The sequence below is a fragment of the Perca fluviatilis genome, chromosome 6 (genome assembly GCF_010015445.1).
Source record: "Perca fluviatilis chromosome 6, GENO_Pfluv_1.0, whole genome shotgun sequence".
Taxonomy (NCBI): domain Eukaryota; kingdom Metazoa; phylum Chordata; class Actinopteri; order Perciformes; family Percidae; genus Perca; species Perca fluviatilis.
Genome location: NC_053117.1, coordinates 20,730,908 through 20,751,261, shown reverse-complemented (window position 1 = coordinate 20,751,261; position 20,354 = coordinate 20,730,908).

Below are 20,354 nucleotides of genomic sequence, written 5' to 3'. Positions count from 1 at the left end.
TCCTTCCGAGTGAACACAGTGAATCTGACTGCAGTAGATGTGAAAGAAATGCATGAAAGTTATGCTAATTCAGCTCTGTTTAGTTCCAGTGTTGAGACAGCAAGACTTGGGGATCATCTACAAACTACAACACCAAAAAGTAAGTGCTGTAGTACAACTAGCAGGAGACAAGTTATAATTGAGGTAAATTTGGAGACACTACCATATTTAATCATTAAATTAATACGTATTTTTGTTTTATCTCTTTTCGGTGTTGTAGTTTGTAGACGGTCCCTAAGTCTTGCCGTCTTAACACCAGAACTAAACAGAGCAGAATTAGCATAACTTTTATGCATTTCTTTCACATCTACTGCAGTCAGATTCACTGTGTTCACTCGGAAGGAATCACTTAACATGGGTAGGCACTTGTAATGACATTTCGAACATGTTAAGAGGCTAAAAGCATGTTTAAAACGTGCCCGGTTTCAGCCTCCTGGGAGCAAACTGTAGCAGGAGGATAACACGGTGTAGGCAGCACCGATTGTTTTTGTTTTTCTCGCTACTGACCGCACTCCAAATTTACAAACAACAGAGCTACGTGTTGAAATCGACCGGAATTCTCCTTTAAATAAGTGAGCCAAGGTGGGAGGGCTGTCAATATAATGTTCAAAGATAATAGCCCCAAGTACAGTATGTGCTAATACTTTTAATGCAGTGTGCAGGGCTCTGTTAGCACAAGAGGTCTACCAGGGCCAGATATATTCATCTCTCACCTGCTCCCCTCTGGATATTGTTTTATGAGACATTCATGCGCTCAGGCAGGTTTGGTATATATGTCCCGTCTCATTTCATTAACAACTTATTCACACGTTGTCCTACAATTACGGATATATTCCATCACAAGGTCACTTGTCTAAGTCAGTCATGTTCACAAAATACAGTTTGGGCCCTCTTTCAAAATCCATGGGATAATGTCAAGATGTACTGTCAAGGCTAAACACAGGTTCGGACACTAATGAAAACCCATTGATCATCAAAATGGCAAATGTCATCCAAAGCGCTTAACAATTTGAGTCTCACTCACTCACTCACTCACTCACACACACTCACACACACACACACACACACACACACACACACACACACACACACACGATTGTATCAACCTTCAGTGGACAACCTGCTCTACCTCTTGAGCCACAGCCACTCAAAGATTACTGGTTGATAACTTTTGTGAAAATTGGTTTTCAAACAACAATATGTTATTATTCTGTGTTTATTTATTTTTTTATTTATTCAATTGGTTCGTCTAACTAGTTTGGTGTCCTATTGGCACTATGATGTACTGTACAGTATGTATGACTCCCTCTGATGCACTGTTTATGTAAACCAGGCCAGCTGGGACTTAGATGCGTCACGAAGAGCTGAAGTGATATCCTCATGTGACTGCAGAGGTGCTTTATAAACATTAGACAGAAGTACATGAATTACATTAGTACTTAAACTTCTTAACCGTATTTCATGTTAGGAAGCATTATAATAAGATCAATATCTTTGAAAAAGACTACTTAAATTTGAGAAGAGTGAATTATGAAGATTTACATTATACACACGCACTTCTGTGCGTGTGTATAACATAGCACAAAGTGTGTAGATGATAACGTAAGATGCAGTATAAGGCTGGCTACACGCTGGCTGCGTGGCGTAAGCGCATTGTTTCTGTTGCGTGTCAGCTGCGCGGATTTTCTATGTCTTTACACACCAGAAACGTGTCTGACACGGCGCTGCTGCTGCTAGCCTTGTCTGTACACATGTATGTTTCCCATTGATTTACTGCACTCAAGCAGTAGTATACTTCATGTTAAACATAAATATATACTGATTTGATTACAGCAAAGACAACCTTGGCAGTATTGACAGCAAAATTGGCTACAGAATATTTCGTTTTGTATTGACAGGTTGCCTGACAAGCCAGACCCACATCAAGATGTTGGGTCTGGGAACTCACCATTGACAGCACTCAATCCGAGGGGCGGGATAAACGGTTGTCTTTCAAATTCCCTCTGCATGCAATAGGATAGCGCAACAACCAGGCAGAGCAACGAAGAAGGTAGCGAAGCTAGTTGATAGATTAAACTTTTAACATATCCGGTCGGCAAGACTCCGAACACGTCTTCCTTTTTTAAGAAGGAATTTAGTGCCGTTCTTTGTTCTTTTCTCAAAGAAAAGCTTAACTCCAAGTCTTCCCGAAGACGACTGTTCCCAGCAGCAGCAGCAGCTGTAAGCCCCGCCCACCGACTCTATACACAATGTGATTAGCCTGACCAAAATTATTTTTTTCCAGCTCACAAGCAAACGGAGAGTGCCTAGACTGACCCTGGCCGCAAAATAAATTTGCTGCCACTAGTGTGTGTCTAGATTTCTAGGCTAATTGACAGGTGCAATATTTGAAAATCAATTTATTTTTTTTTTATTACATTTATATCTGCATTTATGTCAAAACCTAGAGACTTTCAAACATCAAAATGTCATTTATTAATATGTATTTGTGTCAAAATGACATATATACACATCTTTTCCTATTCTATTTTTCTTGCGTGTCACGTGAAAAAAAGGCATCTGTTCTATTTCTAGCATGCACGCGTTTTCATCGCGGTTCGAGCCGTGTGTAAGCTCTAACCTGTTAACGTGGAAGCCAAAATAAAAACCAACACGCCACCCAGCCAGTGTGTAGCCGGCCTAAGAATGAGAGTGCTGTTTCTATGGCAATATAATGCATTGCATCTCAATATGAAAAAAACAGAGGAAACATGAGCCTAGCCTTTTGCCATTATATCAGTGTAAACAGTACGGGTGATAATGAATGAAGCGGAACCATTACGTGTTATATTCATGAAATAGATGGATTAACTTAACCAACTCAGTGTCAGCACCAGCAGCACAAAGTGAGCATAAAACGTGCTTAAAACAGATTCATTAGCAACTGGGTTTACTGAATACACATTACTGAATTCACAACAAATCAAACAGCAACAAACCACACAAAGCATGCAGTGTTTTTGCCTGCGCTCAGCTCATGTTTATTCCATCCGCTATGTAAAATAAGGATGAATTTAGCATTTTATTCTGTTCAGAAATGAGGTTAGTTATGTTTCAAGCTATTTGTGCAGGGAGAGAGTGCGGAAAGAGATTAGATACGTGAGTCACTAACTCAAAAAGATCAAAATGCTTGTTGACAGCAGGAAGCGACCGTCTGAAGAAGATGGGTCCCCTTTTCTAAAAATACATTTTCTCAGCTGGTTTAGGCGTCAGGTTGCAATATTCCACTTTGTTCCGTGTCCAGAAGTGTCACATTCTAGTTGTTTGTGTAAGAAGTGGTTAAGACTATTAGTAAGCAGTGAAATCCCTGCAGTTTTTTCAGCCCTTTAGCTGATAATACTGCACCAAACTGGAAAAGAGCTGAGACATGAGCAGAACAGAAATTCTCTCTCCAGCCGCTGGTGTCCAGTGAAGCGCTGAATGGGAAGCCCTCCTCTGGTCTCAACAGGTGCTTCATACTTCTTTAATGAGAGAAACTATCAGGAGAACCAACTCACAACCAGGCTCTTATGGTCATTATCCCACTGCAATCTTTCACACACACAGTTCGGAACTAGGAATCCCGATCATAGCAAATTAATGAGGCAAAAATCATTTTCTTGAAGTGAAAGAAATATGCACAGGCATTAAAAATGCTCGGCCTGCGCATTGCATAGGATCAGACTACACAAATTCAGCCCGATTTCACCCAACAGACACTTCGCAGACAAACGCCGTGCCCGATAATGAGGGTTGGGACCGACAAACGTGTGTCTTTGCCTCTTGTAGTGTGACATGATCAAAAATCAGCGATCTAACGTCTTCACGACCACAACGCAGAAAGTTTAGCATTTCAGAATGTTTTTTTCTCTACGACAGTGTTCCTTGACATTAACCAATAGGAAGAGAGAGAGCGCTCTCTGCCTCTCTGGCAAACATACGTAAACATGGTGGAAAGAAGGAGAGACGTTACTGCTGCTGTCTGGTGGAGGAAAGATACACACACTGCCCATATAGGCTTTTTTCACGGCAGGGATTGCCCCGCTTCCCAGCATTGCACGCTAGCGTGCTAGCCACTAGCAGTTATGTGTTTCTCTTCACTTTGACCACTTGACAAGCAACAAAAACAGGCTACACCCTCCTACAACCGCGATGGCTGCACCTGATTAGACGAACGTTACGTGGGGCTCCCAGATTTCAAATCAGACCATAATGGCGGCTTGTTTGGAATACGATCTCTTATTTTACGAAAATAGTTCACAAAAACAGGTTTCTGAAAACATTTTAAAACGAGAAAGTAGCTATGCAGTTGCTGAATCTGTATTTTTTTCAGATTGACAACGGTCAATTTAAAAGATTTTCGGGAGTTTTTGAGAGGCTGCTGCTCCTTCAAAGCGTTGATTTATGAACTTGCGCGTGATCTTCACGAAAGCACGCAATAATCAGTCTGGGGGCTGGTTGGTGTCATACCTGTAGTGTTGCCACTCTTCTGTCCAAGACACAGCAAGATTTGTTGGCAATATGTCTGTCTAGCCTGACATAGTGACTGTGGGGAAAGACAAAAGAATTGTGTAGTCGGAACCTGGCATAAGTCATACTGTACTACTTACTGTTATTACTTATTGCTTTTATGCAGGATTATGATTTTTAACTGCGTCTCTGAGTGATGACTTCAAGGTTCAAGAATATTTATTTATCCATAAAGGACTTTTTTTTTTTCAGTTGGCTTACATTATTTTTTCATGGATTAAAAACTTTAGTTGAGTTGTCCTGCAGTTACTTTTAATTAGCATTACTGCATGACGCAAAGTGTTTGATCCAGGAGAATTTCTTACAGCAAAAACATTCATCTGAATAACATTTTCTTTTTTTTTTACGGTGCCTTTTTAAACTGTAAGCCTGATGGAAAAGTATATATATAAAATGTTTTATATTGTGAACTCTAACCATTTTGGTTTAACACCCGCACACACACGTGACGACACAAAACTCCTACAACTTAAAACATTTACCAAAATTGCATTGGTCTTAGCTATAGCACTGTAATTGTACTGAAAGCCTTTTCGGTCCATTGGAAACTATAAACACATCACCAGTCTTATGCTGTGATCTGTTTTTACATTTGATTTGACATTTATTGGCTCTAGGAGACATTCATCTCTGTTGCCAAGGGGAAAATCTGTGGCGTTTCTCTCTGTCTTTGTCAAAATATGAAGTTCTTTTAGGGTGACCACTTTAGCAAAGTCAAGTGTTCTTTCAACATTTTATTTTTAATTTTTTGGTATTTTTTAGGAAAACTAGTAGTCAAAATAACCTCTTCAATGTGAGAAGTTGACACAACAAATTAGCCTAAATCTTAAGGGCGAGCAGACATAAAAAATATCCCTTTTCCTAAACATGCTGTAGCTGCTGTAAAAACCAGAGCACTTTCAAAATCACATATCTGCATTTGCAACACCTCATTTTGTCCTTTTAATGTGCAATGACCCAGATGGAAAAAAAAACTACTTCTTTTGAAATGCATAACAAAAAGACTGTGATAAGTCCACACAGGAACAAAGCGATACGTTTTGTCCACACATTTTCAAGTCAAATAATATTGCTATGTGTGTTTCTGATATCATTTTTTTACATACACACACATTGTAGGTACTTTTAGTGTTCAGGCAGCCGAGTTTGCATATAAACAGTTTTCACAACATATCTCCTGTTATAACAGAGGCACTTGGATTTTTAAACTTGAAACTGAATTTGAATCATTGATATTTGAATCTGAGTTGGTCAACTCGAATAAATGCAATAAAAACCTGGCACTGGTGTTTGCTGCTGGCTGATTTTGAGTCGCTACAGCCGGTCTGTCTCTGGAGCTGCCATCATCTCTCCTCCCGGCGAAGTAACGTTAGTCTCCAGCGGGGGGGAGGGAGGCAGAGAGGTCCGTGGGGTGCACTCGCTCGCTAATTATTGTCTCATTTGTGGTCTGATAAACTGTAAAATCATCAATGTCATCGCGGAGATGGACCTTCCTTTCTGCCACTTTGATTTTGGATCTAATCCAATAAACAATTGTTATTAGTGGTGCTAACTGAATCTGAACCATGAGAACTAAATGTGGAGGCATACAGTATAGACAGTTGGATTTTTACAGAGCAACTGAATTCAATTCTATAATATTACTTTTGAGTTTTCAAGTTTATTGGAATTCTAAAATAAACTAATTTATTCACTTTCAAATTATGTAATTCAAATTCAGTTCTTTTTTTTATGAAATTGTTCTTAACCCTTGTGTTGTCTTCCCGTCAACCTTGAAAAAAAACACTTTTGACAAATATGGTCCTGCAGATGGCTGGAAAGAAGTGGATAATGGTCTGTTCTCCAGAGAAGTTCAGGATTATTCATATCACAGCACAATCTGGCAAGAATGCAGTTAGGCACAACATGTAAATTAGTACTCCGATAATACTCAAACAAGCCCACTACAGTTTATAACTGTGGGAGATCAGATAGCAGGAAGTGGCTAAACTGCAAGACAGCTGACCAAAGTTTCTGACATGCTAGAAATCCATTGTGTCGTCCAACAGCAAGATTGTTAATTGTTCGGGCAACCAGGTATCACAATGCCCTTCAAACTGAATGTCCCATGACAACCAATCTGGTTTATATCTTACTTTTATTCTAAAATAAGTCAGGGGCATCCTTTTCATATAAATAAAAAAAAAAAGGACTTGATCCATAAAATGTCTGAGATAACTTTTTATGTGAAATTGATCTCTGTGCACATACAAATTATGCAAGATTTTTCTTTGAAATACATTTCTTTAAGATGATTAAATCATTTATATATATAAATGTGTGATCGAAAACTGATTTGCATAGCTGAAACCAATCTTTAGACATCAAGAGAGAAAACACAAAAATCAAAGCCGATCTACTTGTCAACATAGAAAGTCGCTCCAAAATAAAATGAAACCAAGAAATAACCATGCTAGGATTTGGGATATTCAAACTTACACTGATTGTAGGTACAGCAAGGCCCTTCTGAAACAGAGTTGTTGTTTTTTTCAAATTCATGTGCACTGACCCTATATATAAATAAATAAATAGAAAATATAAATACAGGATTTTGAAGGTGATCTCAAAGGCTTTTGCATCTTTCTTAATTAGTTTGTCAATCAATATGAAATGGCCAAAACAATCATATCCTTAGTTTGGTTCTCAGTGGTGGATCTAGGTAAATCATTGTAAACATTTACACATTTACATTTACATTTTTGACCTTTGTGGCTGATTTTTAATTGACATCACCAAGACCAAAGAACTGTGTTGCCATAGAGGCCGACTGCTTGATACTCCTCATCCACTATCCACACCATTGAGACTGGAATGGCAAGTAGTGGAACAGGTTGAAAGTTTCAAGTACCTTGGTACTTTGATTGACCACCGTCACACCTTCACCCTGCATGTTCACGCAATTTACAAAAAGGACCAACAGTGTATGTGTCTCCTCAGAGGGCTTAAAGGATTTGAAATGAGAGAGGACATTCTATCCAGAGTATACCAGTCACTGATAGTCTGTCATCGCTTTCAACATCACATCTTGGTACAGCTTCCTACCAAACAAATGCAAGAGAAAGCTGGCTAGGATAGCCAGGCAAGCCGTTAAGATCATGGGCATGCCACAAAAACAGCCATCTGATCTTTATATACAAGCAGTGGAAAGAAAATCCAACTTTATCATCCAGGATGCCTCCCACCCCCTCCCACCAAAGCTTTGAGCTATTACCATCAGGAGGTTCAGAGTGCCTCTGGCTTAAAAAGTCATCACACAACATATCCTTCATTCCCAATGCAATACATATACAAAACTCATGCTACTGACACATCACACACACTCTGCCTTCAATCAAAAGAAAATGTTCTAACATGGCAACATATTAGACAATAAAGCTTTTTGAATCTTGAATCTTTGATTGCCTGTGCAGCAAAGGGGGGGGATTTGAATTGATAATAAATGTAATTTGATAATGTACAAAATTCATCACACTGCTAAGAGCCTTTATTCTGTCTCCTTAGACAGACTCATCTATTATGTAGAGATCCACGAGTCTGAAGAGAGAGGAAGTAGCGAGAGTAGGAGGCTGAGTGAGATAAAGAGAGAGAGGGGAGAAGAAACTGAATGAGATAGATCAGGACGAAGATATTTGGTGAGATCTGTGGTAATTAGATGGATTAATGAATCGGAGACAATCCCCATAAATGGAGATTAATTCCTGTGACGTGGCCATCATGTTATGTATTTATCAATGTCAAGCAAGTATTTTATTAATAAGCCATAGATCTGGCCCTGTCCCTGTAGCTAATAAAGGAGTAATACGTTTAATTCACAAAGTAACAGATAATCTGGTGGAAGAAGTGATTTAAAGATTTAATAGAGAAACAGCGTGAGAAAGAGAGAGAGGTTTTTAGCAAGTAGCCACTGGTCTTTGACAGGATTTAATTATAATCATCTTTAGCAAATGATTTATGCTATTATGACTTCACACATATGATTTACGATGCTAATATGCTAATCGGGGTGTGTGTGGGTGTGTGTGTTGTACTTGTACACGTCTTTGTGTGTGATCAAGATTTTTTTTCTGTTTCTTTTTCCCGCAGTTTTGTCACCTGCAGAAAATTCCACTTGAATGATAAAAGAAGGCTGGATACCAAAAATCACAGGTGTAGCTCACAAATACAGATGGCACTCAAAAACAAAACCAATGTAGATATACGCATGCAGTCTGTTTGTTAGAGTTCACACATGTATGTTGTATTTCAGAAGAAAAAACTCGGAATTCCTGACAGTCAAAGGAAATAAAAATGGTTTCCACTAGTGTGTAGCGTTAAGGCCATTATTTCATGTAAGAGTATGCACTTGATCCAAACCATTGTGATATTATGAGAGTAGTATAGTAAATATATAGTAGTATACTTTTCACTCATTCAGTCTGAGTAAAATACTCTTCAGAAAAAAAGCCATTAAGTGTGAATGCATTTTCTTCCTTGGTTGGGAGCTTGGGTAAAAAGAAACGTAAGCATTCGAACTAAGCAGTTTGCCTAATACATGTTTAGGGTGAGATCTCTTTTATTATTAATTAAGTACTGGTACTATTACAGGTAAAAACTATTTTTGACAGGTAGTTTTCTTAATGACCTCACTTCCAGTTATCGTTTTATTTGACGGCTCTTTCAAACTGCTGTAAAAAGAAGATGTAATATCAGTATCAGCTAGAAGGGCTAACTGTGACACTATGTTACGAGCTGTTAAGATGAGTGAGTCGTGTTGAAAGTTATAAGCGGTTTTATAACTGAGAAGATGATAAATGTTTACTGTATAAGAGCAGCTGCTCCCAACAACAAATGCCTGTAAACGGCAGTGAAACCCTCAAAGTACAGCATTAAGCATTTGGTGTGAATGGTGATTCAATGCTACCAGCTGTGGGGTTTACTTTGCAAAGGCTGGCTGTCTCAGAATGGTGGGCATCAGAGTTCAATGAAAAGATAACATTATTATACTCAAATATTGTATATAAGGCGCTTATGAAGTATTTGACCTTCATAAGCATCTGAATAATGACTTCTCTTTGCTGCATGTTGCACATTTATGCTCCAGTTTCACTTTGAACCCAAAACATTTACGTACAAAGTGCACATGTGATGCGTCTCTGTTACACGTGCTGCACAATGACGCCCTACCACCTGTGATTGATGATGGCTATTATGTTTTTAATTCCTCAGGGTTCACTACATTTCCCATGGTTCTTAAGTTCTGGAAATCTCAATAGCTGACCTGTGTCTGCAGGGAATACTTGTAAGATATAGAGATGGCAATACACACAGACATACACACATAACTTACACAAACAGCATTTTGCTCCTCTATCTAACCACAAAACCCATTAGCACAAACATTTAAACTTACAAGCACTCCAAGCATTTCCAGGAACCCACTATTTTTCAAGAACAAAAAAAAATAAAAATGTCATTGCATGTCCTTGCAACCACTCTGTTTTTTCCTCTCTGCTGTCTGCCCTTCTATCAGTGCTAATTACTCTAAATGAGTTTTAACTGGGGATGCTGAAGCCTGCCTGATGTTAGAGATTTAGAGTCAATAGGCATGTAATGGCACTCTGTCTTTGTCCGTCATTAATCAAGGTTATGTATGGAGTCGAGGACTGGAGGAATCGGAAAAACACATGTCAATTATCACTAAACAAGAGGACAGGGGTGTCGATGAGGTTTAGAAACAGTGTTAATCTTTGCTTGAATTTCACAGAGAATATTAGAGAGCAGACACAAGTGGCAGACTAATTAAAACAGTGATAGAAAAGATGCAGTCATCATACGCTTTTAATCTCATCTAAATTAATAATGTCAGATGAAGTAGTTTTAACCTTTCTATTTCTTCTTTTGGCCAAAAGCCTTTTTTGGGGCCTGTTCCAAGAACTCTAAGGGCCCTATTTCAACAGTCTAAGCGCATGGCGTGAAGCGCCTGGCGTAGATTTATTTAGGGCGTGTACAAATCTACTTTTGCTAGTTTAACGGCAGAAAAAAGGGTCAGTGCGCCAGGCGCATGGTTCAAAAGGGTTGTACTTGTACTAGTGTCTTAATTAATCATAGTTAATTAATCAAAAAAAGAAAAAGAAAAAAAGAATTGAGGTTTGTATCGAATCGTGGGTCAATCGTGGTGATGGTGCAGTGGATATGACACATGCCTTCGGTGCGGGAGATCTGGGTTCAATTCCCACTGCGATATATCAACCAATGTGTCCCTGAGCAAGACACTTGCTCAGGGACCCATAGCTGTTCCAGAGGCGTGCGGCCTGTGACGTATGTAGCAATTGTAAGTCGCTTTGGATAAAAGCGTCAGCTAAACGACATGTAATGTAAAAAAAACGTGATACGAACCGAATCGTGGGTTTGGTGTATCTTTACAATCCTAATAAATACTGAACAAGACCGACAGCAATAGCATTAGCAATTTCATTTAGATTGGTCCTTTCAAAATCTTTATTAAAATACCCCTCGGCCACATAAACTTTTTTTTTTTTATGGAAGGTCAATTTGATCTGGAGAAGGAAATGCAAAAGCTCTTTCCCAAATGATGGAATGGAGCGTTGTACTGTAAAGTCTAACTCGTTAGCTAAAGGTTGGTCTTCTCACACCATCCATGCCTTCTGAAATATTTGGAAAATATATTCAGAATATTTTCATATGACTATTTGTCTATGAAAGTCTGACTCAGCATGTATGTACTTTTGTTATGTCTTTTCTGTTTAGTTGAACATGTTCAAACCTACTACATATTTAGAGAAAAGTCAAAACAACAAAACAAGCATGCAGAAGTCTGTGTCCTCACTCTGTTCAGCATCATTTTCAAAACTATTGCCTCTTCTACTATGCTCAAGTACTGCAATAATAATGCTGCCCACATGGAACAAACACAGTGGGGCCTGGCTGGTTTATTCATGACTTGCTGTCACTAGTCTGACCAACAGACTAAAACTTAAACATATTCAGTATAGCATCATGCAAGACAAAGAAAAGCATTAAATCATAACATTTGAGGTTTGTCACTTTTGCTTACAAATGGCTAAATCATTGAATCATTGAATTATTAAAATAGACCAACTTCGATTAATTGACCAAACATTGCAGCTCTGGCGTCGACTAAACACTGATGGCAAATCATGGCTATCTTATGTACTTAAGTGCTATCATTTCAACAACTATTATTTTACTTAATTATTACATTGTACACCCTGAAATAAATAAAATGATGCACATGCTGCATACGCATGCTCTAACTGGACAGGAGACATTATGCCCTGACATAGAGTTACATTTTAATCTCCTTTAAGTCTGGCCTTCTAATTTACATTGTCTATTACCATGCCATTAACGACTTTGACCTTCTTCACTGTTAAACACCAAGCCAGCAGAAGAGAAAGAGTGTGGGCGATGAAGGGATGAAGTGGTGGGGGGTGAAAAAAGGGAGTGAGAGAGAGAAGGACAGGATGACAAAGAGAAGAAGGAGAGAAGATTTTAAGGGCCCTGGCATTCACTAAAGTCATAAATCTGTGGTTTATGGTGAAATGATGGCAGATAATGTAAGTAAAGGTCAGCGCAGCATGTCAGCCAACAATAGATCAAGGGGACTGATGGTTGTGGTCACACGCTGCTTGGGTTAAATCCTGTACACTTCATTCCTTCATACAGTTTCTTCCTTTTTTGTCTTTATCTTTCAAACCTTCACATCACAGCCACCTGTGAAGTACGCCGCAGTGATACTGACTGGATAAATTGTTATTGATAGGCACTAGACAGAATGTGTCAACATTGTGTTTCACAGTGAATATCATATCGCCACTAGCCTGGGCAGGAATATCTCATAAATTTGCTTTTCAATTGGCTTTTTATTCCTGTAAAGACAAGTGATGATTGGATAATAATCAGTAATTACAGACCTTGACTTGACGTGTTTGTGTTTCATTTGAAATGCCGTACAATGTAAATTGTCATTCCATGTGGCGTATCCAAAATATAAATTGATTGTCACACTTTTCTGCATTTAAAACACAACACCAACTCTTTTATTTCACATATCCTTCAGATGTCACAACATAATTCAAGGATGCACAATGTGTCCGCACAAGCTTTTATTTGCTTTGCTCCAATAAATAATATTCAAGATTCAAATAAACTGATATCCAGCAATATGACTGGGCTTCAGCTACTGGTGCAACATCTTGCAGAATTGGTTGGATTTCACCTCTGATTTAAGTCGCCCAAGTTCAGCAGTTGAACAAAGCTGTCTAGCTCTCAACTATCTCAGGTGGGCCTATTTGGGATAAATTAAGACTACTGTCAAAACAAACAAAACAAAAAATGTGGCTGAAGCTTCATTTTTTTCAGACTGTTTCAAGTTCATTTTCTCTGGTGCATTCAGTTAAACATGATGCATTTTTGAGGACAATACAGCCCTTTTTCACAGCAGACATTTTGACATGTAATAGTAGGAAAAGCACAGGTGAAATTGATAACATTAACGCTGGCTCGGTTCCATTAAGTGTCCCAGTAAGGTCATCATGAGACGCTTTCAATTCAATTTCACTTGTCAGGGATTTCTTTCCTTAACATACAAGACGACAGAAACTCCTGTAGCATAAACTGGGCTAACTCAACACTTTAAGGCTGACTACCTCTAAACAGAATTGCAGATACTAGCTAGCCTAGCAACCTTAAGGCAAATAAACTTTATACTTACGATGCATTTCAAGCGTCGCCAATGGTATGAAACGGTACACACTTCCTGTCTCCTAAAGAGGCGTGGCCTCATTTGAACGTGTAGTGAACGTCATGTGGATGAATGAAAAATTATATTTGAATAATTTATGAATATGTTCCTTTACTAACGTTAGATATTTACACAGCTAAAAGACATATTTAGCATCACGGAGATTAGTTTTGTTAGGGCGTTCACGAACGTTAGCTGACGTTAGCTTCTCTGTGCTGCCAGATCTCGCAAGGCATGGTCCTGAGACAGAAACAGGTCTCCAACAAAGTTACTTTTCTCCTGATGTGTCCATTTGAAAAATGCCATTTTAGTGTCAGAATGTTCTGGAGATATGTGGCTTGTGAGAAATGGGTCCAATATCTACTTTGGTGATTATGGGGCGAAATAATAATAATCTGTGTTCACGTTTACCTCTCCCATTGGAATCAATACACTCGGACCTGCCACTAGTCTCCTAAAGAGGCGTGGCAATGACGGAACCCATGTGACACAGATACCAGAAGCTAGTTGGGGCTCAAGTTGGGGCGTCTCGGTTCTAAACCGTCTCTGCTTAAAGCTACAACAACCCATAATAAAACACTCAGTCAAAGACAGTGTTACCAATATTCGATGAGGCCATTTTTAAAATGATTACATCTAGGAGAGCCACTATCCAAACAGAGCTTAATGGAGGTTGTGTGGTTACGAAGTAGTTTAATATTAATTTATATCCTCTGGAGGCCCATATGGTTCTGTATTGATCCACTGTTCTGCACCTTGACTTCCTGGGCATGGATAGTAGCAGAGGTCCTCATACAGTACAGAGTGAAGTGGAGATTGACTGCAGATTTACTATACTACTCATCGGAACATTCACTACCTTTTAACACGGGCATAACTCAGGGTTAGCAGAGTCAAATGAGAATTTTAGCCCCAACACACACAATCCAATATTACCAGAGCAAAGAGCAAGGGTGTAAAACTTCTCTCATTATCCATTCACAGGCCTGTCTTATCATGTATAACCAGACAAGCTGCTTGTTGACTCAACCTTGCCTTCCTCAGAGGCAACATTTTGAAGGGAAAATTATCATTTTGATGGGAATGATGTCTCGGTATGCTGCTGAAGCCACTCTGTCGTCTCCAGCTGATAAAAAAACAAACTTTAAAACAGTCAGACGCCATCTCTCCTGAGATCGAATTGGGATACGGTGATAAAAAACATTAAACATTTATTTGTGTTCAATTATTTATTTATTTATTGAAAAATAGCAAATCCCAAAGTGCTGACTGAAATTATGGATTTGACGTTTAAACTCAAATAACCTTGTTAATGGTAAATACTGGTCCTTTGAGAAACTGAAAAATGAAAATGTCTTTGCTCAAAACTTGTTTTCAATCTAAATTATGGTACCATCATGTGTGTAGGTCCTACAGTCATCAGAAATTTTTTTGAACTTACACTATTGATTGTCATTGGTTTTCTTTTTAAAAGTTGGTTAATCAAAGTTCTCAAACAGCAATAACTGTATACCGTAATGATACTTCTGTTTGATAGCCACATTTGAGATTGTGCTGACATTTAAAAAATCGTGGAAAACTAATTGGCAATCATTCCCTCTGATAATGGGCACTCAGAATGTTATCGATTAGACTCAAAAGAGACAGTATATTGATTTTGTTATCTGCTGATGGTGAGTGCCAACATTGTTATTTTTGTGTGTCGCCACCAACATGAACACTTCAGACTATCCATTACTGTTTTTTCTCTTCTTCTCTGCTTTCATTCTAATCTTACTGCTGGGTTTCCCTTGCCTGTCCTATTGTGCTCCTCTGCTTACTTCTGCTCTATATGTGGTTTGTGCGTGTGTGTGTGTGTGTGTGTGTGTGTGTGTGTGTGTGTGTGTGTGTGTGTGTGTGTGTGTGTGTGTGTGTGTGTGCACATATTCGCATTGTTTGAATGTAGCTGCAGGCTTGTATGTGTCATAAAACGTGTGTAGAGTATACCTGGTATTTGTGGGTGGAAGTACAAGGAGATGCTGTACTTGTGCTACTGTGTAGTCTTTGTGAGTGCATGCTTGTGCATTAACATCTGTACCAGTGTTTGTTATCTTGTGTAAGAGTATGTTACTGTATGTGTGTCATTGCACATTCCAGCTGGTTATATACTGAACCTCTATGTCTTTGTGCTCAAATGCATGCATACATGCTTGCATGTGTGCATCAGTAGGTGTGTGTTTGCAAGCAGTGTGTGTGCATGATGTGTGTGTGTGCACGCTGTGTATGTGTGTGTGTGTGTGTGTGTGTGTGTGTGTGTGTGTGTGTGTGTCTGTCTATCTGGCATCAGCCTCTGTGTTGGAATCTCCCAGAGAGTATCTTCCCCGAGGTGTCACAGTATCATGATAAATGGGCTCAGCACACAACCACAACCACAATACCCCACAGCAATATATTTCCATAACTCTTTACTGCTTTTGGAGAAATATATGCCATTTCTTGATAACACTGGGGCACCATTATAACACATTATAAGATAGACCTTTGGCTCCAAAGGCTTATAAAGATGGTTGACTAAGTTTGCAACTGGCTTTTGCATGTATCAAAAAGCAGCTGCTATTTGAGGAGTTACTGAAGAAAAGTGTCATATTTATTTACAACACATACAGTATTTATCACATTAGCAATCTAAGACCAGGGTTTCCCCCAGTGTATTGCAGCCTGGTGGCCCACCGGGCCTAAGTTGCCCCTCACCGGAGGCTCGGTTGGAAACTTAGTTGTAGTCATATTTTCAAATCTCCAGATAGCTTTTAGCACTGACTTAATGTAGGGCCCTATCGATTCGGTGTTTAGCTTTTTTAAATTCTCAATTTTGTGATTCCATCCATGATTCTGTTATCACAGAAATCATGGGGCCCTACCTTACCGGCAATTTCCACTGGATGCGGAACGTCTCCGGAACGTCGACGGAGTCATTAGGTTTCCATTAAAGTCAATCTGTGTATTTCCACAGACTGCGGAACGTCTGCGTCCCGACTCCGTCCCAGTTCCGTCAGTCCGCAGCCCTCCGCAGCAGATACGCAGAGCTTCTATTTTTGACGGACGACGGAGAGCTCCGCAGCAATTCAGCACACGGCAGATAGTGCGGGACAGGAAGTCGAGCACAGAAACAAAATAAATATCCGGTTAATTTTCAAAATAAAATACACCGTGCTCACGGCAGATCATATTTCCCTGAACTACACCTTGAAAACACAGCTCAGAGTCGTTTCCCCTCTACTCCTCTGGATGGAAACAAACTGTTGTTGGTTTTGTGGTTCTATTCTACCTGAATTCGTGAGTACAGCTGTCAGTTACGGCCGCAGCCGTTCCGCAACAAATCCGGACCCGGTGGGTATTGACGGACGGCGGAGCACGCAGCCGACACTAGAGCCCGACCGATATATCGGCCGGCCGATATTATCGGCCGATATGAGCTAATTGCATTTAAATCGGCATCGGCGTTTATAACGGCCCATGAAACATGAGAAACAGAGTCTCATGCTTCACTCATGTTATGAGTGTTGCATAGTTTGCCCACCAGAGGGAGGTCTGCAACTCCCCAGTTGACAACAGCGCCAGAAATCCACTACAGAAGAAAGCTATCAGCCAAGCCAGTGGCAGAGTATTACCTTATATACTGTCTATGAGCATTACACCCGGCATGGAGATGTACTGTTTTGACAGTGAGTCTGTCGTTCGTCATGTGAAATGATTGTAGATTTAGTTCATACACTGTATATAAAAACGGTGTGGTAGTTCTAGCTAACGGTCCTATCATTATCACTTCTAAATATTCTGTAACATCACTTACAGCCGCTAATGCAGTGCTATATTAGATTAGCCACAAAGCTAACTAATACCATGTTTATCAGTGGAAGAGCGCGAACGTTAATAAGAGGTCAAACTATAACGTTAGCGTTTAACTTTTCTAAATATATCTGCAGTGTTTCCCACATAATGACCGCGTAACTGTGGCAGGGGGGCGCGTGTAGTCAATGACTAGAAGTTATGTACAGCGTGCCTCGAAAAAACAACAACGGTTACGTTATTCTAACGCTAAAATAGCTTCCTTTTTAGCAGCCCCTTAAATGCTATCAGGGCTCGACATTAAGGCTTGTACGCTTGTCCGGGACAAGTGGATTTTTTGTAGGGCAAGTGGAAGAGAAATTGACCCAGCCCGCTAACATTAGACCCAGCCCGCTGTTCAGCTCATTCTCTGTAAGCAATGCAGCATGAAAGCATGGCGAACCTGCCGGTGTTAGTTAGCTAATGTTAGCTTGCTAACTCCGCCTTAACGTTACCTCCTCGCCACATCGTTGACATAAAACGAGAGACCCGGTGCTAATACGGCACCGGTGCCTTAACGACCGTTATCTACCGGACCGAATAGCAACACAGATCTCGGTGCCACTGAAATGCCTGCGCTTCTCTCTGATGCTCCGAAAACGGACGTTAGAGGCAACCTAAACATCGCCCCATGTCACGGTAGTAAACACTAGCTACTCTTGGCAACAAGTAACGTTAGCCTACCGTTAACTAGCAGCTAAAGTAAACACTGTTAAAATGCTGACAGCTAAACGGTGTAAAAGTGTGTCTGTCTGTATTTCACTGGAGAGGAACGTATGACAGTGTGCAGCTGCTGTTGTCGGAAAAACACAGATGTTGCGTTCAATTGAAATTGGCCTCGCCATACTCGTGCTGCATTCAAAGTTGTTGTAAATAATATACCCTTTTCCCATCCAGTGGTCGTTTTTGCCGTTCTAGCTACACCTAAAGGATCCCTAAATCATCCTCTGCTGGGTAGAAATTTGTGAAATTGTAAAAAGAAAAAAGAAATAAAAAAGTTAACACCAACATTTAGTGGCAAAATCCATTGTTATGTCTACAAAAGAATTTTAGATATAGTATAAGTTCAAGTTTAAGTCACCACTACCTCTGGTAAAAATACTGACTTCGTATCTCAGAATATAAACTAAGAATCTAAGTAATGAGAAAATGTAAAATATTGACTTATAATCTCAATATATTGACTTAATATCTCAAAATATTGGTTCAGTATCTCAATATATTGACTTAGTAACTCAGAATATTGACTAAGAATCTCAAACCAATGAGAACATTTAAAATATTGACTTACAATCTCAATAAATTGACTCAACATCTCAAAGTATCGACTTAGTATCTCAATATATTGATTTAGTATCTCAAAACCAGCTTCAATTGGAAGTAAGTAAAAGTGTTAAATGTTTAAAACCAGACTGTTTTTTGATCATTAAAAAATATATACTTTTGATGTGCAATTTTTTAGTCATTGAGACTGTAATCTAAGGCTTTTTTTTAACATAATCCCTTCTGGAAAATGGTTTATACAGCCCACATACATAGAACAGGCAGATATTTTGCTATTGAATGTTGTGTAAGTGCAGTTTATAGGAAATGGGTCTAATATCCAGTTTATTTTCAAAATCAAAATATCGGCTTATAAATCGGCTCTTTTCGAGTTAATATCGGCATCGGCCCCCAAAAATCCATATCGGTCGGGCTCTAGCAGACACGCAGCGGAGCCGGTCCGCAGCTGTTACGCATCCAGTGGAAATCCCCGGTTACAGTAATGCTGCCATTAGTCTGTGATTGGCCCGAGCCAGGCCTTCGTGAAAAAAAAAACAAAAAAAACACTTGCCACCGGGCTTAACAACTTTTCTGGAGGAAACCCTGAAGACACATTTCTGCATATACTTTGAGTATATCATTTGTGAATCAGACTTGTGTCCAGAAGATACATTATTCATTATTCATGAATGTAATTAGATTGTGTTCAGCAGTGGCGTGAAGCTCTGTACTTTAAATCTTATAGTGTCGGCAGCAGAAAGAAATTACATTCACAAACTATGTGTGCTGTGTGCTGATTTCCTAACCTGACTGCCAAACCACTCAGCTGACTGTTCAGGTGACTGCATCTGCCAAAACTTGCAGAACTGTTAAAAATCTTCTAACCCAGCATGCTTTGGGCTACACTTGCATTTATTCACAATATGCCACGACTATCTGATTTCTGCTTCTCTGACATCTTTCTACAAGCCAAAAAACAGAAACACTAAAAGAATAGTAAGAATAGTACAATACAATAGCTTACAATTTGTTCTGAAGGACAGTCAGTGTATCAACGCCCATGGGAAAGACTTCATACTGTTGCTTCAAGTGAATTACCAGACAACCATAACATAAAAAAATTAAACCAGGGTATTTACTGTAGTGGATTGCCACATTTCAAGTCTCGGCTTGTTGATTTTCAGGCTGTGCAGAAACGATTGGGGGGAAAAAATTGTGTTTATCTACGTTTACGTATCCTCTGCCACAGTATATGATTTTAACCTTTATGGGCAACCTTCAAACAGTGCCTTGGTCAGATCATATTGTGTTTGTGTCAGCATCTTGGTAATGTGAAACATTTACTCAGTCTCCTTGAATGTCATTTGCATGTTATTTATGTTCATCCTTTTCTCTGTCCCGGTCTCTGTTTATCTCTGTCTGTTTACAGTACTGCAGTGGTCATTTGCAAGGCCAAGCATCAGCACATAATAAGGTATTTCACAGAGGTAACACACTACTCCTGATAAAGGAAAAATAAAACACCTTCACTTGATAAGTCATTTTATCCTCTGGCGTAACCGTGAACAGACTCCTTCGTAAAAAAAAAAAACCCAGTCCCTTGAGAGCGTTGATTACTTCATATTTCTTTATCTTGGCTGCATTAGCAAAACAGCAGCAGCAGCTGTAATCAATTGGCAGGTTGATGAAAATGTATAATGAGAGCACAGAGAAAGATGGTTAGTGGATGCAACCTCATTACCTCACAGCTTATGTTGATATGCCAAGGTGGATCTGCCAAGTTTAGTGGGTTTTTATCTAGGAAAGGTTGACTAATGTGACTTTTTCACACTCTACG